The 19944-nt window shown below is 50.0% G+C and overlaps 1 protein-coding gene across 1 annotated transcript in view; it reads right to left on the bottom strand.

Annotated features, from left to right (window-relative positions):
* The window catches only part of FRG1 (FSHD region gene 1), a 315590-nt gene that overhangs the window by 45769 nt on the left and 249877 nt on the right, over positions 1 to 19944 (bottom strand). The window lies entirely within an intron of this gene.

Here is a 19944-nt window from a genome sequence, read left to right as displayed (position 1 = left end):
TCAGGCAAAGTCAGGCAATTGACCTGAATCACACACACCTGACGGCCCTTTCCTTTCCCACAGGGATAAAGGGTGGAGCAAGAGAGCACAGTGTGAGCGAGGCAGACAGCACGACGAGACAGATAACCAGACCCGGCAGTTCAAAACGATGATAAAGGCAGCAAATATCAAGAGGCTGACAAGCAGAGACACGACCTTGCACTTTGACTCAGACCCTCGAAACCTCTGCCGAGGGAATCGTAAGGCCATGGACAAAAGCCCAAGTGTGTTGCAACAGATGGCAACGGTACACGGAGCATGCCCACGCTGATGAGCAGGACCGAGGGAGACCTTGACTCCAGCTACGAGAGGAGAACCGATAATAATCGAAATGTGTTGAACAAGAACAGCAAAGTAGCAATTTAGGGGAAGTTCAAAGACCTCTAAGAATAAAGGGAAGACCAGATGCAGAAGGATCAAGCACCACTTGGGTGCTAACTTGAGAGACTCTGGTTAGGCCCGCATTTAGTGAAACTGCAAATACCAGTAGGCCTTGGGAAGGCTGTAAAAGTACAGTTAAAGTGGTCATACAGCGGTCTTGCAAAATCCTCTGTAGATTTAAAATACTTTGACCGACAGATGATTACGAAAGGCATGATTGACGAAGTTGGCAAGAGAGAACCTGGCACAGGGATGCTGACAAAGAGGGGCGAAGCCTGAAGCCAGTGTGTTGACTGAAGTGAACCCGGAAGAGAGTGGTCCAAAGTGAACTGTTTGTACAAAAATGGCAAGAGTGAAACCGAAGGAAGGATGCTGACAAGACAGGTCAAAGCCCAACACCTAAAGGGAACATTTTTGTGTTGACAAAGGTGAACCCATGAATGGGAGGTTCACAGTGAACTGTTGAAAATAGATTGTACGAAAATTACAGAGGAGATTGTTCTTGAATACAAGTCAGAGTGACACGGCAGAGGGAGGCTAACATTCAAGAGGGGGCTGAGCCTGGAAGCGGGAGATCCAAGAGGTGTATAATCGTCACCTGAAGATTTGTGAATGTCAAAGGAAAAAGCGTGCAAGTGAGATACATGGTGAACTCGACAATCACCAACACGATAAGGTGACAAAGCAAATTGTTGAAGGGGTCTGAGCCCGAACGAGGGAGATCCAGGGGTGAAGCCATCACCCAACGTTCATTGAGAAAATGAACCAAAGTATACGCCGAAAGGAACTTGTGTTTGTCAAAAACATCAGGCCCTTGAAGGCAAGAGACTTTTGGTATAGGAGACTTGGCCATCAAAGAACCCGATAGCGGATACAAAACTGTCGGCTCATGCTGGGGAAAGTCGAGCGTGTGTTGTGCTCAGAAGAGCCACCTTATGCCGTGCTCAAAACATGGGGAAGTGAGACCCCTGGCAATCACATCCTGACATATTATTTGAGAACACTTCTTTCTTTTGAAAACTCGATCCCACACACTTTCTGTATTTAGTTGTAAGGATTTGGCAGTATTCGTTTTGGTATAGGCCCCTTTTTTTTGACAAGACGCCACAAGTACTGCCTTATTTTTCATTTGATGGTCGAAGCTTGCTCCCATCTTAGATTTAGGTTAGGCGTTTTTCCAACCTGCATACAGTTTAATAAACACTCTTGAACTGTTATCACTTGTGTCTGTCTTTACTGTTGCCATCATGAGTTCCTTACACCACCCATAGTTATACATCCATCATAAAGGCAAATCCTGGTGTGTTTTTCATTTACTGCTATATTTTGAAACCTAGGCCTTTTCCCCCACTATGCAGGATATTCAAATTCTAGGTGTGTTCTCATTGACCACTATAGTTGGAAACGTAATCCTCTGAGTATCTGTTGAAATCATAGCTAGGTACGTCTCCTCAACTGCTATACTTTGACCTCAGAGCCACTAGCAAGTAACCGCAGATAATAATAGATGGTAGGTAAATCTCAATCCCAAACTAATTTGAATCTCAGGTCAGACCTTCTCCCCCCTCCACATCAAACAACCGCCAAGTGAGTTGCTCTCACTGTCACCCCTAGACACTCAAACTCCTGTCCACTCTGGGTCCACCTTACCCAGGAAAGTGGTACACTAGAACTCTATCTCACAACATGCGTAACTCCTCCGACAACCCTCAACGAGATAACCAGAAACCCCAACAACCCTAGAATCCTATTCAAGCCTGGGACTCCACTTACCCAACCCGAAGAAAAATCAATATGTGGGGTAAGGACGACCCAGTCAATCCCTCTGCCGGTAGCCCCCAACCCAACTTGATTACCACTCCACACATCAAGCCACAAGACCGCCCAGACTACACAGCTACACCTATAATCACAACGCAAAGAAGCCAAGATCAGCCATAATCCCAATCCTCCAAGGAGCTGCACATGGGCTACCGCCTCTGCAACCTAAACTTCGAAACCAACTCTCAACTAAATAACATGCCACGACACAGAACAGGACGCCACCAAATAAAAACACAAGGAATAAACCAGATAGAACCACACAACGTCTCTCATCTACTGGACATAACCCCCAATGCAGAGCACAACCCCACAATCACTGTGGGCAACAGACCAAACATCACCAGAAGAGAGAAGTTTCTATACCTAACACTGTATCTTGCAACCGACAACCTAACAGAAGAAATCAACACCACCAAAGTCTCTAGACAAACCAAAAACCTACCTGAACCATGCAGAAAAAACAAACCGCGCGAAGGGAGAAGAACGAAAGACACCCTTACTGCATATATCACAAAAATACGAGGACACCTACATCGAATACAAGATCTAGAAGAGGAACCCGAAGAAATAAGAAACCCGTTAATTAATCTAGCAAACCTACTTGAAGAATCAGACCGCACTGAACAACCATCACATCCTGAGAGCAACATAGAAGCAGACCAACCTGACAACCGAGAGAAAAAGGTTTTGGTTCTAGTAGTCGACTACCACTTCAACTTCCAGGTTCGGACTCTTATGCAGAAACTCAGCCAAACAGCCTTGCAACATTCAAACTTGGGGGGGTTGGCAATCATTCCAGGACAGCCAGCCTTCCAGTTTTAACTGGAATCTCGCACTCAGCTGGAGGAGAAAGAGCTGCAGAGTTTTGGACTCCTCCCTCGCTTCCTGCATTCACAGACACTCTGGAGCCTGGGCGTGGAGTCCACAGGCCTCCTGCAGAAGATAAAAATCACAGAAAGGAATTTCCCGCCCTAGATGTCCGTGTAAGGATAAGGAACAAGAAAGGATAAGAAACACTAAAATGGCGAAAAAACAAGACTGGCCATTTTGGTAAAATGAGCACCAATGGGTGCCTTCACCAGGGCTGTGCTAACAGCCTGCGGTAAAAGGTGCACCAAATTAATAAAAAGATATCATCACTGCCACCAGCCATTGAAGGCAAGTTTGTCCCTGTAACAGAATTGTTACAGTTTTAGTGTGAAAGGGGAAACATTGCATCTGCCCAACATTCAACATAAAATGGGGTTTGCTGGTTTCACCAAACATGTAAAAGGAATCCAAAGATACTTTCTACCCTTGGGAACTGTAGTTTTCTCAAGGTTAGCCAGAGAGTTAAAAGGGGAGCCCCTAGGGCAAAACAGCAACAATAGGCACGTATTGCCAAAAAAAGTTGTCAAAGAGGATAACTTTTAAAAGACACTATGAAGAGTCTAAAAAAATGACAACCATAAAAAGAGTAAACGATTCTGTGAGTGTGGGAAAAGGTCCCACTCACAGAGGTATAAAGAAACAATCCAACAGTAAAAGCAAAAAGTTCTGGAGTTGACACAGGTCAGGAAGACTGACCATTGCTATGAAAATGTTACCCAACAGGTAGGACAAGTCCACTGCCACCAGCCATAACTAGCCGATTGTCTATGTGATTTAAAAGTCACAGGAGCAGAGACAAGGGGGATATAAAGTATCCCCGTGGCACTCCACAGAAGGTGGTGTGTGCCAAACTCTCAGACTACAAAGTTTTAGGAGAGATACTAAGTATCTCCATCCTTAAGAACTGTAATTACTTGAGGATAAAGAAAAGAATCTCAAAGGAGGACCTTAAGGGTCCCCAGCAACACTGCCCATAAGGAGCTGTGGGCTGCAATAGTAAAATACAGATGCCTTTAAGAGTTATGGAGGAAGAATAGACTCCATAGGACAGCAAAATAAGCTAAGAGTTCCAAAAGACAGAGCCCATAAGAATGAAAGAGTGGAAAAAGGCTCCACTCATTCAGGAGTAAAAAAAAAGGTCCAGAGGTCCAGCAAAAAGGGCTGCAGGACTCACTAAGACAGGGGATAAAGTATGCAAATGATAAATCTCCCTAACAGGGTTGGAGAAAGTGGTTTTCCCCTTGTCCTCTGGATTAACGGGTACTTGCTAGTACTCTTTCGTCCCATCAATCATGGAAAGGAAAACAGCAGACCCCAATTGATCAATCAGATCGGCTATCCTGGGCATTGGGTAACTGTCAAATTGGGAAACCACATTAACCTTTCCGAAGTCAATAGAGAACCTCCATGATTGATTCGGCTTGGCAACAAGTACTATCGGAGAGGACAAAGGACTCCGAGATGGTTCAATGATCTCAAATCTTAGCATATTCTCTACCTCCTCTATGACTATTCCTTTACTGGCCTCTCGGATCCCGTGAAGTTTCAAATGGACCACCTTCCCTGCGGGTGTATGGATTTAGTGAAAACCCCTTTCTACTCTTCCTGGTTCAGATCTAAAGACATTGGAAAACTGTTCTAGCAACTCTAATAGATCTTTCAGATTTTAGGATAGGTGGGAAGGAATCAAGGTATTTTTCTCCGATTCTTCAGTTAATAGACTGGTTAATACTACTGTAGTGTTTTCAACATGATCCTTTCTCCACTCCTTTAGGAGATTTATGCAATAGATATGGTGTTAGGGAGAATTCTCATTCTATGGCTAATTTCCCTTACCTATAGAGTCCCCCAGCAGCTTTGCTGAATTTGAAGGGTTTGTTTTTTTCTCCTGCTAAGAGTGAGACTCTTTTCCCCACTCTCAGGCATTTTCTGCTAGGTGTGTTCTAAGCTATCTTTGTGTTTAATGTCTATGGGGTTTTTCTCACCTCCATAGGAACCATCTTTATTCACATGCTCCAATACTGCCCCCTACAATAAGCAGTTCCACTGTAACCACAGAACACCATCTCTGTCTCTTATTGTTAATAACAATTATTCTCACATTGTTCCACTGTAACCATGGAACTCCATACACTTATCGCAAATAGACATGATCTATGCCTGTCACCACTGTTGTTAGCTTGTTACCAAGTCAAATATTCTGTAACAGCACCACAATGCCCCCGGGCCGTTGGGCGCTTAACAAATCCAAATAAATAAATGTGTTACACAGCACCCTCCGTGTAATGACAGGGGAGTCGGAGCAACCCCCAAACAGACTCCATACCCTGGGACTGACTACTGTCTCCCAGGGCATGTAATGTCCCAATTGACTTTACTAGTCAATATATATGAACTAAACCAGTGCAACCCATCTTACTAGGGAGGTACTGGAAAGGGTTAGTAGTGTTTCTCTTATATTCATTTTCGAAAGGGTACTGTACAGTCGCTCTCTCAAAAGTTTCTGGCTGGTAGCAGTGGTTACTGGCATAAATATTCGACCGCAAATATTTTCCTATGGGATTTTCCCAGTGTTCGACACACACACACACACACACACACACACACACACACACATACACCCCCCCATCCCCCCCCCCGCCAGTGCTTTTCTCAGAGGTATGTTCTTGAGTCTGCTGGGGCCTTCCTTATAAGTGCACTGTGCACATTTACAAGCTTAATAGTTTTCTATGGTTGTTCTGTACTGTCTTGAATTTGCTTGCACATTTCCATACTTGGACAGTTTCCTGTATTTACTTTGTTCTGTCTCTTCACTTGCTCGTTCTTTCTTATGTATTGCATTCACAGTTATTTGCTTTTGGCAGGGTTGCCAATACATCCCGTGCCTCTGCTTCCCATGGGTGGTCTCACCGGCTCTTGATGGTGTGACAATATGCCATTAAGGCACAGGGAATGGAGGGGGTATCTTCAAGAGAGAAAGGGGGATACCATGTCTCGTCTGATGAGGTCATGACACCTCCCCGAGGACTGCCTCCAACTATGTTTTGGTCTTCCAAAGGATGCCCTATGTCTGTCTCCCATTGTGCCATGTAGGAGGCTCTTGAAGTGAGTGTTTCTTCCTGTAACAGTTTGTAGAGCATGGAGATTTTCCCCCAAAGCGGCAGATCCTTCATGGGGAGTTCAAGAGGGCATGGGGTACGTGTCGCTGCTTGACGGGTTAGGGGACGAGAGCGACAGTGTCAGAGTTGCGTTTAAGAGAATCGGTCCTTTTCCGTTAGGTGGAAGGCCAGTTTGCATTGTTCAAAGGAGCAGGGCTGGTCATTCTCGAAGAGTTGTCCCAGGGATTCTACTCCACCCGCAGCCCAGTTTTTGAAGTACAGCGGCTGGGGCTCAGCCGAGAAGGCCGGGTTATGGAAGATTGGAGAGGAAGGATCTAGGCCGCGTGGAACGCCCTTATGTTTTAGTGCCCAGTCTCATGTTTTAAGAGTGTGAATAGTGAAGGCCAAGGTCCCACCCAATGTTCGGCATAGTGTAGCCGGGACGCATGGGAGGAAGGGGAGGGAGATGTAGGATTGCTCAAGTTCTACCCATTGCGGGCATCCAGAGGTCATGACCCACACCTGTATACGTGCCAGTTGTGATGCCACCTGGTTTTTATGTAGGTCGGGGACCCCTAGGCCTCAAGTCTAGCTTTGCCCATCATAGCTTTTTGAGAGATTCTTGCTTTCCTACCCTTCCAGATAAACCAAAGCATTTCCTCTGTATACGAAGGGGGGGCAATGGGATCATGGTGGGGAGGGAGGAGCAGGCATATAGGAATCGTGGAAGAAGGTTCACCTTACAGGTGGTGATTTGCCTAATGAGCGAGATTTCTGGTGAGGTCCATCGCTCGAGATCCTTCTCTAGCTCCTTTAAGAACGGGGTGAAGTTCAATAGGTATAAGTCTCTAGGACGAGCAGGGATATGGACCCCCTCCATCCTCCCCAGGTAGGGAACAGATTTCTCATTCCATTGGATCGGGTATAGGGGTTCGAGGGTCTCCCGTTCACCAGGTTCCAGACCTATTCCCAAGGCTGCCGATTTCCCAAAACCGATGTCAAAACCCGTCACCCTCCCAAATCTGTAGAGCTCTTTAAGGGCTGACATTAGTGAAGGGCGAATGTCTGTTCAGGATAACAGCACGTCATCAGCATAGAGTGACATTTTATGCTGAGAGGCGCCAACGGGCAGGCCTTTAATGCTTGGGTCCAATCGAACCTGCTAGGCAAAGGGTTACATTACCAGAGCAAATAGGAGGGGGGACAGGGCACAACCCTGGTGGGTTCCACAGGTTAAAGGTATTGGATCAGAAAGATTACAGTTGACCCCGTGGAGAGTTTTAGGGGATTGGTAATTCGCCAGGACGAGTTTCTGAAAGTTTGGGCCAAAGCAAAAGGCTTCCAGGTTAAGTTGTAGGCAGGCCCAGTCCACTTTGTCAAAAGCTTTGGAAGCCTCTAGAATTAGGGCCCTACAAATGTTGTCCCCAGTAGACCTATGCATTATGAAGCACATTTGGTCCACATCTATTAAGTTGGGTAGGACCTTCGCTAGGCAATTTGCTAAGACTTTCGAGTAGATGCTGGCGTCGATGTTTAGCAAAGAGATGGTCCGATATGAACCATTTTATCTGGGGTCTTTGCCAGGTTTAAGCAAGAGGATGGTTATAGATTCTTGCATCGATGGAGTGATGGATTGCGAGACACTAAATGAGTTGAAAAGAGCCGTTAACGGGGCTACTAGTTGGAGGAGAAATACTTTATAAACCCGTTTGGGACTGGAGCTCTAGGTTTGAGGGACTTAATGGCTATTTCAACCTCCTCACCTGTGATTGGGGCATCCAGACCCTCTGTGTCGGGCTCCTCGAGTTGTGGAAGAGCGGCCCCCTGTAGATATCCCTGTTCTGTTTGGGTCCGGGGTGACGCCAACATTGTCTCTGAAAGATGGGTTGCAGGCAGTCGAAGTTTATCCTGCTCCGCATAACATATTGGACCTTGCCTTGAGGGTCGCGGAGGCCCACTATAGTGTTCTTTCCCTTTGCCTAAGCTAGTTTCTCCACTAGTAGTCTGTTCGCTTTATTGTTCATAGCATAGTAGCCCAGCTTGGATTTAGCTAGCAGGTGTGCCGTTTCCTCTGCATAGTGGGCCTTCAACTTTCTCCGGGCAGTTAATAAGGATGCGATGGGACTTGAGGGACCAGCCTTTGCGTTTATGATTATCTTCAGCTTTCTGAACCTCTTCAAGAGTCATTTGTGTTTTTCGTTTGCCTCTATGGTATGCCGCCTCATATGCGATTAGCACCCCCCTTACCACCACTTTCATAGCGTCCCATGTGGGGGAACCGGGGTGGGGGGGTGTGTGGGGGGGTACGCGGGGGTGAGTGTCTTCGGGCGGATTCTCCTGGAAAAAGTTTATGATCACTGTGGCTATGGAGTCCCTTAGCGGCATTTCATTCAATATGGGGTCATATAGGTTCCAACAGCGTCGGGAGGGTGGGTCAGGGTCATGGCTCGGAGCGTCAGAGTAACAGGGTCATTGTCAGAAAGCACCTTCATTCCTATGCTCACATTGTCGACAAAGGCGAGGATTTGCAGGGAGGCCAGCAAGAGATTGATTCGGGAGAAGGTCCTGTGCACATGTGAGAAGAAAGAGAAGTCCTTTTCAATGGGGTGAAGCACTCTCCAAGTGTCCACCATCCCCAGGGTTAGAAACAGTTGAAGCAGACTTGTGGCAAGCTTAAAGTCTCTGGGGGATGGGGCGTGCGATCTGTCCCAAGTGGAGTCTGGGACCCCGTTGAAGTCTCCTCCTATACCAATTTGGCCTTCGACAAAGGGGAGGCGGGTTGTCGCCCAGAGCTTGGTAGAATGCCTCTTGTCCCACGTTGGGGGCATAAACCGAAACTAGGGAGTAAAGTTGTCCAAATATAATGCCACTGACTGCTGTATAGCGGCCCTCCAGGCACAGTAATGTCTCTAATATCTGAGGCCGCACATGTCTGGCGAAGAGGATGGCATTCCCCCATTTTTGGTTCCATTAGAGGCTAAATATTGGAGCTGTAAATTTCTATTGCGAAGGTATGTAAAATCTGCAGCCATTAAGTGAGTTTCCTGGAGGAAGACCACTGAGCTTTCCATGTCCTGAAGCCATTTCAGTGCTGATTTCCGTTTGGAGGGGGAGTTCAGACCTTTGATATTCAACGAAATGACATTAAGTTTCTGATGTGGCAGGGGTGTCCCTGGAGCGTCCGTATTGTCTGGATGCAGGGTCTGGACCGGTTGTGGTTCAGTCGCCATTCAGGGGCTTTGGCATCCTGTCATCAAAGTGTAACCAGGGTTTCAAGGTAAGACTCCAATGGGAAGCCATAACAAAATCGTGGGAAGCCGAGTTTTCTCTGTCAGCGTGTTCCTTAGCCAACTGGGCTAGAACTGTTTGTAATTCACTCCAAGGGATTTCAGGTGAAGTCCACCTCGGAGTCGGGCATGAGCTGTGCAAAGCCTGCGTCAGGTAGGTAATTCTTAGGGGTCCCCAAGCGAGTTGACGATTACCAATCCGGCCGAATGAGGAGCACTGGTTTGAGAGAGCCGGTGGTCAGGGCAGTCGTTTCCTTTTATTTTTAGTCCATTGGCATTCGGGGGCTTGAGGTGTTTGGCCATCGTTGCTGGAGATTGGGATGTCCCACTTTGCGGTCCTTGAGAAATAGTAAGCAGGAGATAGTGAGGATGTCCCTGTGAGAAAGGACAGTTCGCCTTTTAAAGTGGGTCCCCAGCCACCAGTCCAAGGCAAGGTTGAGACAAGCACTGATGTCTCAACTCCAATTCGTTGCCACCCAAGGGATGTTCGTCTTCCTAGTCGTGGTACGGCTGTGGGCGCTCAGAGTAGAGGGAGGGCTGTTATGTTGTCTGACTGCTGGGGGAAAGGTGGGAATGTGTCCAAAGGTGCTCTGTAGACGCACTGTACCCTGGCATGTCGTAACCTCCCTCTGTTCAAGTCACACAAAAAACCCTTATGTGGGTCCCCGTATCCTGATTGGGGCCAGCAGGGGCAACCGCTTGGCATGGTGGATGGCCTGTGCAGGAGTAGACCAGCTGGCTGGTTGCAACAAAGCAGGTTAGGTAGGGGGTTTCAAAGAAGACAGACCCCTCCTTTGTGTTAGCAAGGGCTAAATGGGCAAAGAGATGGGTGATTGGGAAGAGCCAGTCGAGTGCCCAAGTAAGTCTTTAACATTCAGAGGGCTTATGGCGCCGGGACATACCCCGTGTGACGATGAGAGCCTGAAGTTCCCCCTGAATCTGTTTTGGCGCGCAAGGCTCTTACGGCAAATGGCTCCAGTAGATCAAGCATTGCAGGACTCACGCTAGCTGCAGAATGATGCAGAAAGTCACAAGAGGAGGCAGTCGACTGGCAGAGCGATGGTCCCAAAGATAGACCCGTGAAGCAGGTCTCAGGCTGCAGGCCCCCCCAGTGTGCCGAGGCCAACCGCTCCGTGTCCATGTGCAAAGAGGCGCAAGGGGAGGGGGGCTCCTCCGGCGCACGCGACACCGCTGCGTTCGGCACTACCCAAGTGCCGGCACTGAAGCTGGCGGCCCGTTGGGGCTGGCGATGCCGAGTGGGAGGTGTGAGGCTTAATGGTGGGCAGAAGTGCCGGGTGAGCCAGCAATCTCCGCCTTTGCAGAGCCTCTGCCTGGAGCGGCAAGGCTCCCACCCTCCCCCCCCGGGGCAGCACCAGACGTAATGTGTGTTTTGGAGCAGCCGTGGTGACAGGCTGCTCGGTCGCTGAAAGAGGGGGCCCCTCCAGGACTCTGGTAGGCTATGGCAACCGGGCTCGGATCTGTTCGACCTCCTTTCCCATGTCCGCCATCTTGTGGTCTGCCGAGGCTGGGCGTGTTAAGGTCCACTGCAGTTGAGCGAGCAGGAGCTTGTTGGTGGTTCACATTGCTACCATCTGGTGTTCCAGTCCTCAGCAGTCCCTCGTTCAAGCGGTTTTGCAAGCTGGGACTGTGTCATAGCGGGCTTTGCAGGGAGGCCTTCAATGGAGCAGCCTCATCAGTGGATCTCCAAGCCACGCTTCGTGAGCAAGAGAGCTTTTGATGTGATTTCGGCAGCTTCAGTTCACAGAAACTGGTCACTGAGCATTGGTCTGGTGTGTTTTTGGATGGTAACCGTCATGTGGTGTTGAGGTTTGATTGTGTATGCTATGTTTTCGTGTTGGGTGTTGTGAAGTGTGTGAAGTTTATGGTGCGGCAGAGGCATGGTTGTGTTTAGTTCAGAGTTTGAGGGTACGTATGCAGAGTGGTGAGTTTTTAGTATGGCGAGTTAGTGGCAATACATTTCCTACCCCCCAACAATCCGTTTAAATGCGATAGATTTCCCACCCCCAACAGTCCATCTAAGTGCAAGTAAGTAACTTGTTCCTTCTCCAGCATGGGGTCTGGCATGGATTCACATGCTCATGAATACAAGAATACATAGCAGTACACACATGCCCAACCATGGGAGTTGGCAAAGTTCAACATTAGGCATCTCTTACCTTCTCACCAGGCTCACCTTCAACCGAACAGGTTGCGCAGCACTGCCTGGCCGACTCTGGACTCCTCCCTGGAATCCCGGTCGATGAAGTAGAATCTCCTGAAGGTGTGAGTCGACCACCACGTAGCATCCCTGCAGATGTCCTGCAGGGACACACCAGATAGGAGCGCCGTAGAAGCAGCGATCGCTCTGGTCAAATGGGCTCTCGGACGGCCGGGCAATGGTCAGTTTGCCAATCGGTGACACTGCATGATGCAGCCGGAGAGCCATCTGGAAATGGAAGCCTTCAAGAGGGCCTTCCCTTGGTTCAAAGGGCCAAAGTTCACAAACAACTGTGATGTCTTCGGAAAATTTTGTGCGGTCCATGTAGAAATTCAGCGCTCTTGCCACATCCAGCCAGTGCAAAGTCCTCTCAGCCGGCGACGGGAAGAAAACAGGTAACACCAAGGGCTTGTTGGGATGGAAGTCCGACGGCACCTTGGGCATGAAGGAGGGGTGCGTCCTCAGCACTACCCTCGTCTTGTGGTATGTCAGATATGGAGGTTTACAATAGAGGGCCTGGATCTCTCCCACTCGTCATGCAGAGGAGATGGCCACAAGAAAAGCGATCTTCTACGACAGAAACTTCATTCGAGCCGTTGCATTTGGCCCATGAGCTTGGTCAGCACCACATTGAGCTTCCACGCCGGGGCCGGGGCTTTCACCAGCGGGAACGATCGGAACAGTCCCTTCATGAACTCCTTCACCAGGCTATGAGACCACAGCGATGACCACCCCGGAGTTCTGGTGTAGCGGGCGATAGCCGCCAGTTGGATTTTGATGGAGGCTTGTGCCAGCCCCGCCTTGGCCAGCGACTGCAAGTACGGCAGCACTTAAGGGGTCGTGATACGTAGAGGGTTGATCATCTGTGCACGGCACCAGAGAACCTCTTCCACTTAGGTCCATAGCACGAGTCGAGGATGCCCTGGCGTTTGCAAGAACTTCTTTGCAGTCCGCCGGGATGTTGTAGCCTCCGAACTCTAGTGCCGCAGGAGCCAGGCCTGCAGGTTCAGCGATCCCAGGTCGTGATGTAGGATGGCGCCTCCTTCCCTGGTGAGAAGATCTGCGTCCGTCGGCAGTTTGACTGGGAGGAACGCTGACATGTCCAGAAGGTCCGGGAACCATAACTGCCTCAGCCACGCCGGTCCGACGAGGATCAGCCTGCACCGGGACCGTCTAAATTGACTGATGAGTCGCAGAAGCAGGGACAAATATGGGAACGCGTACAGGAACAGGCTGTCCCAGTGTTATACTCACCTGGTCTCTGCGGGAACGTTGTGGCACGGTTGGAGCCCTCCCTCGGCTTGCCTCCCCTGGATAGACTTTAACCCCGAGCTGCTGCTGAGCCTGCTGTTCTGGATGCTGGTATTGCCCCTGGGAGAAGATGAGAGGCAATGAAAAGGGCATGGTGGTGTCGTGAATTCCCTCGACCCTCTCGTGCCAAAATGAAGTGCGCAAGTGTTTTCCCATGCAAGCTCATCTGTGGTTTTGTAACGCTGAGCTCTATGTCCTGCTTCTTGTAGCAGGGGCGCGTAGAGTGGACCTAGTTGCTTCACTAGTCCGTGGAAGTCGTGATCCAGACCGGCTGCGACCAATCCACTTAGTCTTTTGATTGATTTATCTTTGTTTTCTTATAAAGTCTTTTGCCTTGATTATTAATAGTAATTCTTGCAATGTCTTATCTCTTTCCCAATAGGTGTGAAGACGGCCAATCAGAGTCGTGGAGCGAGTCCGTGGGTTCCCTTGAGGATGCTGGAGCTCCCGAATTAGCTGGTAAGTTGGCCTTTATAATGGAATTCTAGAGTCAGGTATGGCGCAGACAAGCGTTTGTTATTTATATGGTTTCTAACTTGTTGTGTTCTTTTCCCCATGCAGGAGAAGACTGGCACAGTAGAGCGGAGTTTGGAGGCTCAGGAGTAGCTCTGTGGCTGCAGGATGAAGGTACCACGAAGAAAAGAAGTGGAGCTGCGTGTTGCTGGAAGCCCGGATCAGGTGAGGAAAGGCTCTGACTCCGATAGCGATGGGATGCAGGTAAGATGCGCGCCCATCAATTGAGTGGCTGGAACCAGGTAAGGAGCGCCTTCAGCGATGGAGTAGCTGGAATCTGGGAAGATGGTCTTCGGCGATAGAGCAGCTGGAATCAAGTAAGATGGTCTTCAGCGATGGAGCAGCTGGAAACAAGTGGATGCACGACGAGATGAAAAACAGGTAAGGACAGCGGTAAGCGTTAAGCTGCTGAAAGCAGAATAACGCAAAGCGGAGGCATGTGGGTGGGTTGGCCTTAAATAGGCTGGCCCTGGCCACTCTATTTGGCCCCGCCTTGTGGCTCCACTTTGCCCCTCCCAGGGACTCTTGTACGTGCCTTCCAATGATAGTCTATGGCCACACCCGGCCCTGATGCACGTGCCCTAGGCACAGTGTGTGCAAAGCACACTTTTCCATGAGCCTGGTGCCAAAGGCACGGTTGGCTTCACCGTCGGAGGAAAGGACACCAAAGGCGCCAGGACTGGGTCCATTTGGGCCCTGGGGGTGATAAAGGACTGGACCCTTGTCCAATAGCCATGACACCCAGGGGAAGGAGAGTGCATTTCCCATGCTCCCCGGCTGGGCTAACCTGCTGGCGAACCTCCGGCACTTGGTGTTCGTCACCGTCGCAAACAGATCGATCTGGGGATTGCCCCACTGTCAGAATAGGAGATCCACTTGATCCTGCTGAAGTTCCCACTCGTGGCAAGAGCGCAGCTCCCTGCTGAGTGAGTCGGCAACAGTGTTTTTCACTCCAGCCAGATAAAAAGGTACCAGGAACATCCCCCGGGCGACGGCCCAGTACCACAGATCCTGCGGTTCCTTGGATAGGGATGGGGATCTGGCACCTCCCTGCTTCTGGATGTAGAACATCATGGTGGTGTTGTCGGTGAAGACCCATATAACTTTGCCCTTGAGGGATGGAAGGAAAGACCCAAGGGCCCAGAACACGGCCCGGAGCTCCAGGACGTTCATGTGCAGGGACCTCTCCTCCGGGAGCCAAAGGCCTCTTGCGTCGAGATCTCTGGTGTGCGCTCCCCATCCCTCCAGGGAGGCGTCCGTCAGTTTCCTGGTGCGCTGGGGTCTGGAAGTCCATGCCCGCCGCGCGATGCGCACGGGTGCCGCACCACCAGATCGCTTGATGGAAAGTCTTGTTGAGTGGGATCTTGTCTTCGAAGCTTCCCGCCACTTGCATCCAGCGGGCGTCGAGGAACTCCTGCAGTGGCCGCATCCGCAACCTGCACAGACGCATGAGGTAGATGCACAATGACATCATGCCAAGCAGAGACTTGACCATGGAAATGGCCAGGGTGAGGTCCATCAACAGCCGTTGTACTTTGCCCAGGATGGCCCTTGCCCAGGATGGCCCCTTGTCCTTTCCTCCGAAGGTGAAGCTAACCGTGCCACTGTGTCGAGTCTGGCTCCCAGGAACAGGGCGTCATGCGACGGTACCAAGTGGGACTTCGCAAAGTTGAACGAGAATCCCAGCTCCGTGAGCAGGCGGACGGTCTTTGCTGTGTGGTCGACAGGGAGTTCTCTTGACTTTGCTCTGTAGGGGTATATGTGGATCCCACTTGGTAAAGACCCTTGGAGCCGACTTCAACCCGAAGGGCAGGGCCTTGAACTGGTAGTGCCACCCTTCGACTACGAAACATAGGAACTTTTGAGGTCCTTTGCGTATAGGGATGTGAAAGTAAGCATTCTCCAAGTCCAGCGACGATAGAAAGTCACCTTCGTCAGCTGTCCCAGCACGTGCTGAAGGGTTACCATCCGGAACTTCTGGGCTTTGATGTATTTGTTGAGGCGTTGAAGGTCCTGGATGGGCCACAGCCACCGGTCTTCTTTCAGACGACGAAGTACCACGAGTATACTCCGGAGCTTCTTTGGAACGAGTTCTATCGCGCCCTTTCTCAGCATAGCTCATATCACCAGAAGCAGCTGTGGTTTTCTTTCCTGGCCACAGGTGGCAAACGGGGGCACTTCCTTTGGAACTCGAGTGTGCCCGTGGGCCAGGGCATCCAGCACCCAACCGTTGGTGAAGATGGACTTCCACATGCTGTCGAAGTTCGCCAGCTGGCCTCCCACCGGAGTGCTTAGGTGGGGACCCAACGTCACAGCCGGTTCAGTCCTGTTTCGACTGAGGCCTTGCCACCCTCGGATCCTTGGCGACGATGACTGTATCGACCGGCCTTGCTCTGGCCTTTGTAAGCTTCCTGCGACGAGGAATGGGTAGCTTGGCGGTATGACGAACTGCCGCTGAATCCTTTGGAGACACCTTGGGATTTGCCTCTGGAGGTCCGAAAGGATGGCTGTCATTGATGGAGTGCCCAAGGCACGGGCCGTCTCGGTGTCTGCTTTGATGGCCTGCAGACGCTCGTCCACCGCTTTCCCGAACAGGTTGTTTCCGTCAAAGGGCATGTCCAGTACCCTAGTCTGCATGTTCTGATGGAAGTCATTGGCCCTGAGCCAACTGTACTGGCGCAGGCCAACGCTGTTGCCCAACTGACAAAATCCAGTATCCGTGATGTCCGTCGCCACCATGATGGTGTGATCCGACGCCACCTCGCCTTCTTGCATGATTTCCAGGGCTTCCGCCCTCTTGTCGTCCGGGAGGAAGTCCAGGATAGGGGCGATCTTGAAGCACAGCTCCTTATCCTAGCGGGCCATGAAAGTGAGGGAGTTGGCCGCCTTGATGGTCGTCACAGCCGATGAGATGACTCGATGTCCCATGCCGTCTAGCTTCTTACCCTCGCTGTCTGGCAGGGAAGTGGAGAATGATGCCGTTGCCCCTGCCACTTTCTTCTTGGCTGCGGCGGAGACTACGGAATCTGGGGTCGGTTGCGCCCTGAGGCACATAGGAGTAGAGTCCGGGACCCGGTACTTCTTGTCGTACCAGTCTCTCTTCGTAGGGGCCGTGGACAGGTTCTTCAAAAGGGACAGTCCTTCGTCCCATATGTCGTCCAACAGCGGGAATGAGAGTACGGATTTCCTCTAGGCTTCCTGTCGTTGGTAAATTAATCCCCCGTTCTTCTGTTCCTCGGGGGACAGCTGGAAAAGCTCTGAGGCCCTCACGATCATGGTGTGAAAGGAGCCAATTTCGTCGGAGGGTTGGGGGAGAGAGCCCGGGAGGGAGTTGACAGGAGATCCTTTCCGTCGTTGCCACTGTCGTCAGTCCCCATCGTCCCCGTCTGTCTAGTCCCTCGGTGGAGGGGATGGGGGTGAAGGCTAGAAGGGAGGGGGAGGATGGTCTTCTCGATAGGCTGGAAAGAGGATTCCCTCTGGGGTGGCAGGGAAACTCTAGGCCTGGACGTCGTCTCCACTGGGGTAGCCTCCGCAACCTTCGCCAGGGCCGCCACGACTCCTTCAATCGAGGCCTTAGCCGGGTGAATCAGGGCTTCACAACCTTTGGCGCGTCTGAGGCTTTCACCTTAGGGGGAGGGTCACCGTCTGGCCCCCCCTTGGCTTTCTCCGTCAGTTCCCGCGGACTCTCAGTGCTTTGCCTTTTGTTGGGCCCCCGTCGCCGGAGCGCCCTCAAAGGTCTTAGAAGACCGCTCGGACTTCTCACCTGCTGCTGGGCTCTTCACCTCCAGCCAGTCAGCAAGTCGTTTACGACGGTGCTTCATTGTCTGGACTGACATGTTCTTGCAGAACGCACAGTCCTCCTCCACGTGCGACTTATCGACGCATAGGCAGTAGAGGCACCGGGAGTGCTTGTCCTCCTTAAAGACATTCTGCAGTCCACATCCTGGGCAGTTCCTAAACAGTTTGGATCTAGTAGGCAACAAATCTCCTTTGTCCTGGGCCATGTCCAACACGGGGAAGGCCTCAAAGGTCTTTCGGAATCCTCCAAGAAGTGTAAATCGACGAAAATCTGCGTAGGGGGCGTAGAAACTTCTGAAACAGGTCCCCGTTGATCGGAAGAAGAGTCTATGGAGCTTGAGGCTCGAATTGACCGAACAAAATAAGAGTAAACTCTTTGAAAAAACGCAATATGCAGTAAAAGCTCGAGAGCTATAGCACAAGGACTCCCAACACGTGAACGTGTGGTAAAAATCTGAAGATGGCTGCCAGAGGAGGGGCTTGGGTAGAGGGCAGTCATTGGCTGCGGGCAGTATGACTCAGAGACCAGTGATTGGTTAATAGTAGAAAGACAGTTCAGAAACGTAACTAAAAACTGATCTTTTCTTTACCGAGGATTCCCAGTCTGACGACGGGGAATATTCATGAGCATGTGAATCCATGTCAGACCCGATGCTGGAGAAGTATACTTTTCAGTATAGCCTAAAGCAATTCACAGGCAAGTAAGAACTTGTACTTTCTGGAGGGGCTAAAAGCAACTCAAAGGCAAGTATTAATTCCAAGGCTTATTCAAGGAAGGTAAAGCCTATTGGTAAGCATTTACACTCATTCACTTTAGAAATGATAAAATAGTACCAACTCTTATTACTTTTCAGAAGGGGGAGGGAGGACACCATTGAAAGTAAGTAAAATAATTTACATACTTTTTAGAGGGGCAGTATGTAACTGAAAGCCAAGTATAAACTTAATGACACTTAGTAACTTCTTCTATTACAGAGATACAGTTACCACACTAATCTCTTTAGCAAGCAAGTACGTTTAATTGTTATAGTTTTCAAGACCGGAGCCTTATCTTTTAAAGTCTTTCCCTAGTCTATAGCTTGAGGTTTTTCACAGGCAAAAGAGGGTCTAGGAGCCAGATGTAGGCAGGTCAGGATAAGGTTCAGTAGCAGGAAAAGTCAGAGGATATCTTCTTTAACAAGTAAGTATTAGCTTCAGAGTTAGTTCAAAGTGTTCAGGGATTTCACAGATGACTGCCCTTAACATTCAGCCAGGCCTAATGCTGGAATGCATATAGGGAAACTCCAAACATTCGAATCACCCACTCAGCCTCACAGGATTCACACAAGACTTAAGGTAAGCATCACCCAAGCCAACACAGTACCTTAGGCGAAACAAAGAGCTTCTGGGTGGATGCTTTCAGGATGCAGCAGCACAGGAACCGGTCCCTAAATTCTTGGTCTGAAAATGAAAGAAACAGACACTGGATGGGAACTTGCAGCAGAGGTGGCCAGAAGAGGCTTCCAGCAAAGGATTATTCACGGTTTCCTGCGGCTTTGTGGATTTGGCACCTTTTTGCAGGAGGCAGATGAAGGACTAATATCACTGGTCGGTTCTCTTCACTCTCTCAGTCCTACACTCTGGTGAGGGGACTTCAGGGATTTGAATCGTGTCTCTGGAGGTTCAGCAGGAGTCCATCAAAGTTTCAGCAGGATTCGGACGACCATGCCCTGCACTCAGGCTCGAGGTCACCTGGTGTTTTGCAGCCCAGCAAGGTCACAGCACATCGAGGCATAGCTCGTTTTGCAGGTCTTCGACTAGTGGATCTCACCAGCCTCTGGGTAGGAGTCGTCGCATTTGGGACCCCCAGATCTGTTGGAAGAAAGGATTGTATCAGGCTTTGGTTATACAGCAGGCTTTCCAGTAGCTGCAAATCGCTACAGACGTCTTCATCTTCCTCTTCAGATCCAGAGGTCGACCTGTTAGCAGCTTCCAGATTCTGAGTATTTATCAGGAACTACAGCACCACTTCTGCTATCTCTCCCTGCAGTTTACAATCAGGACAGTAGTTCGCCCTCCACATCTCCCTCCAGTGGGAACTGGTTGCTTTCAGGCAAGGTGAAAGACAAAAGGGGTGCAGAGTATTGGACTCTTCCCTCACTTCCTGCCTTCTCAGACACTCTGGAGCCTCTGCTGGGAATACAGAGGATTCCCATCAAAGACAAAACTTCAACCAAGGTCTTTCCCGCCTAGCATGGCAGAAGACCACCGAAACCACACGCAAACAAGAAATGGCAAATAAAGGAGCCCACATTCTAGCAGAATGGTGGCCCTCCTGTGCATTACCGCAGCTGATTTGACAGACTGCAAGTAATAACTAAAAGTGATAAAAGTAGTTCACTGCCACCAGCCATTGATTATATATGACATGATTTGATGTGTCATTTATAAAGTGCCTGTACACAAGTGTTTCTAGGCGCAAGAAACACAAGTTAACTTGCAATTGTAACACAAATGTTACCAGGTAAGTGGGAAAGGGGATACAGTGCATCTCCCCAGCACTCCACATAAGGTGGGGTTTGCTGGCTCACTATACAAACTGTAAAGGGGATGTAAATCTCCCTTT

Source organism: Ambystoma mexicanum, chromosome 6q (genome assembly GCF_040938575.1).
Source record: "Ambystoma mexicanum isolate Mex_15411 chromosome 6q, UKY_AmexF1_1, whole genome shotgun sequence".
Classification (NCBI taxonomy): Eukaryota; Metazoa; Chordata; class Amphibia; order Caudata; family Ambystomatidae; genus Ambystoma; species Ambystoma mexicanum.
Note: the sequence above shows the minus strand (reverse complement) of the source record. Positions and strands in the feature narration are given on the sequence as shown.